The sequence below is a fragment of the Papaver somniferum genome, chromosome 8 (genome assembly GCF_003573695.1).
Source record: "Papaver somniferum cultivar HN1 chromosome 8, ASM357369v1, whole genome shotgun sequence".
Lineage (NCBI taxonomy): Eukaryota > Viridiplantae > Streptophyta > Magnoliopsida > Ranunculales > Papaveraceae > Papaver > Papaver somniferum.
In genome coordinates this window covers 113,627,019-113,636,957 of record NC_039365.1, presented here as the reverse complement: position 1 = coordinate 113,636,957, position 9,939 = coordinate 113,627,019, and the positions used below count along the sequence as shown (strand labels likewise).

The window sequence follows — 9,939 nt, the reverse complement described above, 5'->3', positions numbered from 1 at the left end:
TTACATAGCCTGTGCCTAATTTCTTTTATCTTATTGCTATGTATGTTTATGGGATGTTTGATTTCGGTCTTACTACCTCAGTATTGGATCTCATATATTGTGAACCCTTATGGTTTGGGTGACTTTTTGATTTAGCGGGATTAAGTTCTATCCTTAGTAGGTAGGCTTTACCAAAGGATCATGAGGGGTTACACTACACCAAAAATGGACTTTAGCAACTGGCTCTTGCTGTTGTTTGGGTCGCAACTGCACTCAGCTGTTGCAAAGGGGGGCGACTCGAATTTTCTCAATGGAAATGTAGCTGTTGCGAATTTCGAGTCGCAGCTATTTTCGCAACAGTTGCATCTGTTGCGACGCAAAAATTCAGCAATAGGCAGGTAACAGTTGCGAATTTTTTACTATCAGTTGCTAAATCTTGACTGAGTAAACGAAGACAGACCCAGAAAGTCGCGGTAAAAATTTAGCAACAGATTAAAGCCATTGCTAAATTTACGCAACAGGAAAGAAAAAAGAAAAGGTCGGTCTTCATTGACCTAGTCACAATATTTTCTCCCATTGCTAAATTTAAGATACTGATTATTTTGAAACAGATGAGAGATAAATGTGTACCTTGTCTGTAACTCGAAGCCAAAATCAATACAGTTTTTAATCCTAACTACCCAATCTTCTTCGAATGGATTCTTCACCTATTATGATGACATGTCTGTCAGTTCAATAGGTTTAGGAGAATGTAGGAAGATCAATAACAAACTGCGAGTATGGCAAGCACTAAAGAAATATTATTCCGACTTACAAAGAGATATCATGCCCTAAGAAATGTAAAAGTAAAAAAAAAAATTGAACAAAAAAATTAAATATAAAAAGCAAAAAAACAAAAAAATTGAACATGCTGATAGAACTAGATGACTGCTGCAGCAGTGGGGGCCGACGAAAAGGTGACAGCGAGGGGTGGGGGGCAACCAAGAAAGAAACATGACTAAATGTAGGTTGGATTATCTAGATATTATAGAAACAGTCCACCACTGTCAGCCAACACAACCACTGCCAATTTCGCGCAGCCCTGCCACAAAGGAAACAACGGTCTTTGAAAGGAAGACTATCTCAATCAGGGACCAAATGTTACTTGTTTATCGAATGATTATCATAACATAGTACCCCATGATGTAATAAAGACCCTTTTTTTTTCTGCATATGCCAACTTATTCTCTTCTACGTTTATGCTGATTCACGTCCTTTTGGGATATACTACAAGTTTCTAATTAGGGCCACTTGTTTTCGGGAGAGCTAAATCTACCAAAATATTTGGTACTTTTATTGTTTCTGTAACTCCTAAACCACTACCCGGGAGATCTACTGATCATATTATCCTTTTAGGATGTCAATACGACTAAGTTTACCACTACAAAACCTTCATAACCATAGACCCCAGGGAAACACTTTCGTCAAACCCGTTCCAAAAGTATATATTAAAACCAAATATTTCATTTCTTATATCCAAATACACCTATATCACACACTCCAGCGATGTTGCATCGTCAACTGTGATTACCGTTCATGTTTCAGCATTCAATTCACAAATAATTTCCTGTCTATCATACAAATTACTGGAGGAGAGACAGATAACAACTAAAAAAACATCTACAATGGTCTATCTTCATACACAATGTAAAAATTTGAACAACTGCAAGCCCAGAAATCAAACACGATAATGTAATAAAACATTTACCGGCTTACGCATGAACAAAAAATGTCCTGAGTAAACTCCAATACTTATTAAAGTAAACAACATTGATGTGCAACTCAAGAAAAAAAATTGATATTAATAGAAAATAAAAAAGATAAGGAGAAGGATCTTACTAGCTTGCAGTCATTGTCCAAAAAGCTCAGAGCCTTAGATATTTGGTGCAGTCCACATGCATAATATTTGCAAATGCTGCAAAACCCATATAAGAACACGTATCAATTACACATACACATAGAGAATATATGGAAAACAAACAAATCTAATGTAAAGACCAGTCGCAATCATTTTCTTGCTATCACCAAGTTCATCTGTAGTTCAGCACTTCTATCTATTCTTGGCATTACAGGACCATAAGCAACAACAGAACCCAACCATGACTAGATCCACCACCATATCAAACCATTTCAAAACCACGTATTCATCTCTTATCACTTGCACCAGTTCACACATTTTCTAAACCATTCATCTACCTTAACTCAAGAAACACACACAATCTGGTATCTTTAGTCTCAGATGGAGTTGTAAAACCAATAACGTCACCACCGACTCTACAATACAACAATAGTTCACCACCTGTAACTTTCATATCCACTACCACCAATACACATAATCCTTCAAACCACTGCCAACAGATACAAAACTACCACTATAGAATTCAACTCCATCTGCAACAGCAGTGTAGTTCCATCTTCATACTCATCTCAATTCAGTTTTGATTCACAGTCATATAAACACAATCAATGAAAATGAACATTATATAAACTCAATCAATGAAAATTTACATATTATGAAGTTCAACTAAGAAAGGCAATTGCCTCATAATTTCACCAATTGAATCAGATTCTTTTTTACTTGATTCGATACAGAAATCTTCCTCTTTTAATTTCTCACCATTAATTCCATCTCCTTCATGTAAAATTCAAACCCATAACCCTAAATATTTGTTTTATCAAGAACCCTAATCCATGGAGTTCGAATTCAATAATTAAAAATATATATAAACCTTAATTCAAACAAACCCTCTTCAAATCGCAACTCAGATAAACCCTAGCTAGATTCTCAATTTACTTCCTAATCTCAGACCTGAAATGAAACCCTAATTCTTCCTCATATTATGTTATCAAAACCCAACCCTAATAGCTCAGTTTCTTAATCAATCTATCATCAACGCAACATAACCCTAATTTCTTAATGATTTTCCTTTCTTCAATCCACAATAACCATAACCAAATCAGACTCACAATCTCATCAACCTTTCTTGACTTATTAATTTAACAAATTTCTCTTTAAATAATTCTCTGTTCATGCAGAGACGAAACGAAGATGAAGAATACGAGGAGAGAGGAGAAGAAGAGAAAAGCAGAATTAGTTGAGCCTTTCTCGTTGGAGAATAAGCCAAACCCTAATTATCAAACCCTAACAGAAAAAGTATCATTAATCGATTCAAACCCTAAATACCAAACCTGATTATCATTCATACCTAGTTTCCTCTAGTTTCAATGGCGGAAGATTTTTTTTTCTTCAGAGTCCTATCTGAGAGAGTGAGAGAGAGGACGAATGGTTGAAATGAAAAGATGAGGGATATTTTGTAAGGATACGAGTATGCACACGCGAAATTCCCATGCTCAGACAAAAAGTGTTTGCAGGTGTTTTTTGTCACACGGGTAACTGGCATGGGTGAAAAAAATCAGTTGTGAATACCAACAGAGATGAAGCAGTGGCGAAATTAGCAACAGATACCGGCTATTGCGAATGTTTAGCAACAGAATTTCGCAACCGAAATTTCGTAACAGCTACCTTTCCGTTACGAATCTGAGTTGCTAAAACTCATATTTGTTGTATTGTCTGTTAGAAATAATATGTGAAAAAAATCACAATATGTTGATTTAGTTTTGGTTTAGCATAAAAGCATATGTGTTTCGACGGTTTTCAAACTTTTGCTTGCAATTGTTAAAACCGGTTTTCAACCTTTCTCTGGTAAAGGTTGAGGTGTGTTGTTATTCTTTTGTTTATGCATAAGGATGACAACGTGGTGATATTTCGATATCAATTCTCTCTGGACGAAGATGCTATCATATTGGAGAAGTGGATGCGAAATTTGAGGTAACAATCTTGTTAGTTAATTGTTTTCCTGTTTAAGAAAAGCCTGAGTTTATATTATATATATTTGTTGCTTTTGCTTAACAAAATTTCGGTTCAATTGATATTTATTCCATGATGTGTGTGAGGATGTGTGTTTCAATTGGTTCCGGTTAAGAAAAACTATTGTTATCTTGCTTTATTGTGTGGTATCAATTGTTTACAAAATTTCGGTACAATTGATGTGTGTGTGATTCAATTGGTTCCGGTTAAGAAAAACAATTGTTATCTTGCTTTTGTATGGTATCAATTGTTTAGGCTTACAAAATTACGGTGCAATTGCGGTGCTTTTAATGTCTATGTTGTTTCAATTGCTTCCGGTTGAGGTGAATAATTATGCAAGTTGATTTATTTTGGTTTGTATGAATTATTTATGGCTTAACGAAATAATTTGTATACGGGATGAGTTGTTTACACTACACCAAAAAATGGACTTTAGCAACTAGATGCTGCTGTTGCAAATCGGGATCGCAATTGCCCTCAGCTGTTGCGAAGTGGGCGACTCAAACTGTTGCAACAGAAAAAAACGTATCTGTTGCGAATTTGGAGTCGCAAGAGTTCCAAGCTTTTGCGTCGCAAAATTTAGCAACAGGTATCCAGCTGGTTGCGAATTTTTTACTATCAGTTGCTAAATCTTGTCTGAGTAAACACAGACAGACCCAGAAAGTCGCGGTAAAATTTTAGCAATAGATTCTAGACGTTGCTAAATTTACGCAACAGGAAAGAAAAAAGAAAAGGTCGGTCTTCATTGACCTAGTCACAATATTTTCTCCCATTTCAATTTTATCCTGCAACTATTACATACACCCTGTAATTTATCTGATTCAATCAACTCAACTCTTCATTAATAATATTGATATGTTCAATGATACACGTTTAAACATCAAGTACATTTACAAGAAAAAGGGAAGGAAACTAAATAAAAAAACCACGTTTATCGATCTTGTGACAACATTTTCTTCAACACTGGTACAAAGCTATCTTATAGTAGAGCACATTAAGATTTATTCTCACGGGCCTTAAAGATTTACAAACTGCAGCTAAAATATACGAGAATTACATGTAGATTTGAGAACTTCTTACGACTGGGTGAACTCAGAGCCTGTTCAACACAAACACAAAACATATGCACTATTCCCATAGGATGAAGAATTATACCCCAAGCATGATTCTCAATAAAATTAGGAAGATGTTTTACCCTAAGTTCACAGTAAACATAAATTCTTTCCATAATAGGATTTTGCGTACTATATTCCGCATAAAGGTTACAGACCTCCCTGTCAACGAACCTCATTTGCATGCTTGGATCAAAGTAAGTATCATCACGAATTTGAGCACCCAAACTCTCACCACGACCTAATCTCTATCTAGAAGCCATTATGAGAGAAAAACTTAAATAGTTGATGAAGAACTTACCGGGTTCTTGAACCATGTTGTTAATGGTGTTGAGTACCCGAACTGTTGGTAATGTTGGGAGTTACGAAACAATGATTATAATGGAAAACGCTCTTGACCCAAGGTACACAAGATTCTCCTGAACTCAATGGTTTAAACAACACACATAAAGATTAAGAAATGAAGGAGAAGAAGATGAAGGTAGGCGAACCTTAGGTTTTTCACTCTTTCGTTCTCGAACAGCTGAGAAGAGAAGGTGGTGATGTGAACGAGAGAATGTTTTCTATTTTTATGTGAAGATGGAATGGTATATGAACCGACCATACCGTTCCGGAACTAGATTTACCCATCCTGATTCGGGTTCTAGTTCACATACGTGAACCACACATGTGCGGTCAGCATGTTCATGGTTTTGACCAAAAGCTTGAGAGTATGGTAAATCATATTTTTGACATCAAGACTCCGCGAGAGAACTTCTCTGTAGTTGCATTTACGCGAAAATGAATTTTGAAAAACCCATGAGTCTAAATTTCCAAGAGCTTTGCAAGATTTTAGGGGCACAAGAAAAATACCCTTTTTGTGTTCTTGATGTCTCGTTTTGCATCCTTTTTGGACACGACATTTATTACATTGTTAAAAATAAGTTAAAACTATGCACTGACAAGGAAATGACTTTACCAGGACCACAAATTTTCAATAGGAGCTACCAACTAAGGTGTTAGTGACCAGACCTAAACTCGCTGCAATAAGAATGCACTTTAACATAAGCATAGCACAGTGAAGTAAGAATGAACTTTAAAGTCATGCCGTTACTGAATGAACTTAACAATCCAGAAAATTATAGTTACACTTATGCCCCTACTATATAAGGATGCAAATTAATACCCAAAAAAACTAATTTATAGAATTTAAAATGTTACTGGTTCATGCACACTTACATTTTGAAGTGCTGAAGGCAAATAACAAGCAACTGCCTTTTCTCATTAAGATCTTCATATGCTCTCTAAGGAAAACACCCAAAGACACGATCCTCAGCACGAAGCCCGAACCCAAAACCTGTGGTGGCAGTCCTACCATCTCTAACAGCTGCAAACAAAAGCAATGTGATCATGTGCCATGTTATAGTGATGCCATAGAAAACTACGGTAGGTACCGTGTATGTGATACGTGATTGTACCAGAATGGCTGAATGTGAAGGAAGGTTTCAATCGTGACTTGAATGCTAGAGTTATTGATGAGCTTAACGGACCCACTTTTCCTTATAAAATTAAAAAGTAATAACTAACTTAGCAAACATAGTGTGATATATAGTAGAGTATAACAGGTTCAACCAACAGATGCTAACCTTGTATAAGAAGTTCTTATTGACTTGCCAAGATGCAGCTATCTGAAATGTAGAATCCAGGCCAGTATTTGCTGATTCAGCCTTATCAACCCTATAAAGAAAAGATTAAACCTAAGTTGTCATGTTAAGATACTGATTATTTTGAAACAGATGAGAGATAAATATGTACCTTGTCTGTAACTCGAAGCCAAAATCAATACAGTTTTTAATCCTAACTACCCAATCTTCTTCGAATGGATTCTTCACCTATTACGATGACATGTCTGTCAGTTCAATAGGTTTAAGAGAATGTAGGAAGATCAATAACAAAACTGCGAGTATGGCAAGCACCAAAGAAATATTATTCCGACTTACAAAGAGATATCATGCCCTAAGAAATGTAAACGTAAAAAAAAAAATTGAACAAAAAAGTTAAATATAAAAAGAAAAAAAACAAAAAAGAAAAAAATTGAACATGCTGATAGAACTAGATGACTGCTCCAGCAGTGGGGGCCGACAAAAAGGTGACAGCGAGGGGTGGGGGCAACCAAGAAAGAAACATGACTAAATGTAGGTTGGATTATCTTAACATTATATAAACAGTCCACCACTGTCAGCCAACACAACCACTGCCAATTTCGGGCAGCCCTGCCACAAATGAAACAACGGTCTACGAAAGGAACACTATCTCAATCAGGGACCAAATGTTACTTGTTTATCGAAAGATTATCAGAAAATAGTACCCCATGAGTAATAAAGACCCTTGTTTTTTCTGCATATGCCAAATTATTCTCTTCTACGTTTATGCTGATTCACGTCCTTTTGGGATATACTACAAGTTTCTAATTAGGGCCACTTGTTTTCAGGAGAGCTAAATCTACCAAAATATTTGGTACTTTTATTGTTTCTGTAACTCCTAAACCACTACCCGGGAGATCTACTGATCATATTATCCTTTTAGGATGTCAATACAACTAAGTTTACCACTACAAAACCTTCATAATCATAGACCCCAGGGAAACACTTTCGTCAAACCCTTTCCAAAAGTATATATTAAAACCGAATATTTTATTTCTTATATCCAAATACACCTATATCACACACTCCAGTGATGTTGCATCGTCAACTGTGATTACCGTTCATGTTTAAGCATTCAATTCACAAATAATTTCCTGTCTATCATACAAATTACTGGAGGAGAGACAGATACCAACTAAAAAAACATCTACAATGATCTATCTTCATACACAATGTAAAAATTTGAACAACTGCAAGCCCAGAAATCAAACACGATAATGTAATAAAACATTTATCGCCTTATGCATGAACGAAAAAATGTCCCGAGTAAACTCCAATACTTATTAAAGTAAACAACATTGATGTGTAACTCAAGAAAAAACTGAAATTCCTCATCCATTGTGATTTGGTCAAGGTTGTAAGATGCTCAACAAGAAAGATATAAATAAAAAATAAAAAAGATAAGGAGAAGGCTCTTACTAGCTTGCAGTCATTGTCCAAAAAGCTCACAGCCTTGGATATTTGGTGCAGTCCACATGCATAATATTTGCAAATGCTACAAAACCCATATAAGAACACGTATCATTTACACATACACATAGAGAATATATGGAAAACAAACAAATCTAACGTAAAGACCAGTCGCAATCATTTTCTTGATATCACCAAGTTCATCTGTAGTTCAACACTTCTATCTATTCTTGGCATTACAGGACCATAAGCAACAACAGAACCCAACCATGACTAGATCCACCACCATATCAGCTAAACCATTTCAAAACCACGTATTCATCTCTTATCACTTGCACCAGTTCACACATTTTCTAAACCATTCATCTACCTTAACTCAGGAAACACACACAATCTGGTCTCTTTAGTCTCTGCTGGAGTTGTAAAACCAATAACGTCACCACCGACTCTACAATACAACAATAGTTCACCACCTGTAACTTTAATATCCACTACCACCAATACACACAATCCTTCAAACCACTGCCAACAGATACAAAACTACCACTATAGAATTCAACTCCATCTGCAACAACAGTGTAGTTCCATCTTCATACTCATCTCAATTCAGTTTTGATTCACAGTCATATAAACACAATCAATGAAAATGAACATTATATAAACTCAATCAATGAAAATTAACATATTATGAAGTTCAACTAAGAAAGGCAATTACCTCAAGATAATTTCACCAATTGAATCAGATTCTTTTTTACTTGATTCGATACAGAAATCTTCACCTTAATTCAAACAAACCCTCTTCAAATCGCAACTCAGACAAACCCTAGCTAGATTAACTTCCTAATCTCAGACCTGAAATGAAACCCTAATTCTTCCTTATATTATGTTATCAAAACCCAGCCCTAATAGCTCAGTTTCTTAATCAATCTATCATCAACGCAACAGAACCCTAATTTCTTAATGATTTTCCTTTCTTCAATCTACAATAACCATAACCAAATCAGACTCACAATCTCATCAACCTTTCTTGACTTATTAATTTAACAAATTTCTCTTTAAATATCTCTGTTCATGCAGAGACGAAACGACGATGAAGAATACGAGGAGAGAGGAGAAGAAGATAAAAGAGAAAAGCAGAATTAGTCGAGCCTTCTCGTTGGAGAATAAGCCAAACCCTAATTATCAAACCCTAACAGAAAAAATATCATCAATCGATTCAAACCCTAAATACCAAACCCTGATTATCATTCATACCTAGTTTCCTCTAGTTTCAATGGCGGAAGATTTTTTTTTCTTCAGAGTCCTATCTGAGAGAATGAGAGAGAAGACGAATGGTTGAAATGAAAAGATGAGGGATATTTTGCAAGGATACGAGTATGCACACGCGAAATTCCCATGTTCAGACAAAAAGTGTTTGCAGGTGTTTTTTATCACACGGGTAACTGGCATGGGTGAAAAATAATCATTTGCGAACAGAGATGAAGCAGTGGCGAAATTAGCAACAGCTATCGGCTGTTGCGAATATTTAGCAACAGAATTTGGCAACAGATATTTCGCAACATCTACATTTCCGTTGCGAATATGAGTTGCTAAAACCCATATTTGGGGTAGTGTTAGTCCAATTCGATTCCGTATAAGAAACTAAGTTAATTCTGATATTAGTTTGTCTTATCAAAGTGAGATTTCGGTTATTCAAGTCTAATCGAATGCCTAAACAAGGAATGTTAGTTAACTAACCTAGTACTTGTCTTATTTAAAATTGAAAGGTCTAAGTTTATGGATAATTAGAACCTGATGAGAAAAATGGAGTTTATCTTTATTTTGATTTTATCGAAATAAGCGGTTGTTC

General features: G+C 35.6%; 2 long non-coding RNA genes across 3 annotated transcripts; both read right to left on the bottom strand.

The window, feature by feature from the left end:
- Positions 1–604: 604 nt before the first annotated feature.
- LOC113302855 lies at positions 605–3,291 on the bottom strand. Its single transcript, XR_003337149.1, has 3 exons — positions 3,225–3,291; positions 1,858–1,933; positions 605–686 (listed from the first exon to the last, which is right to left on the bottom strand). It is a non-coding gene; the product is annotated as an uncharacterized LOC113302855 (long non-coding RNA).
- Positions 3,292–6,050: 2,759 nt separating this feature from the next.
- On the bottom strand, positions 6,051–9,420 carry LOC113303107. Of its 2 annotated transcripts, XR_003337305.1 has the most exons (6): positions 8,806–9,420; positions 8,100–8,175; positions 6,793–6,869; positions 6,624–6,714; positions 6,456–6,536; positions 6,051–6,364 (listed from the first exon to the last, which is right to left on the bottom strand). It is a non-coding gene; the product is annotated as an uncharacterized LOC113303107 (long non-coding RNA). The 2 variants fall into 2 exon arrangements; XR_003337306.1 differs by lacking the exon at positions 6,456–6,536.
- Between the last annotated feature and the right edge of the window lie 519 nt (positions 9,421–9,939).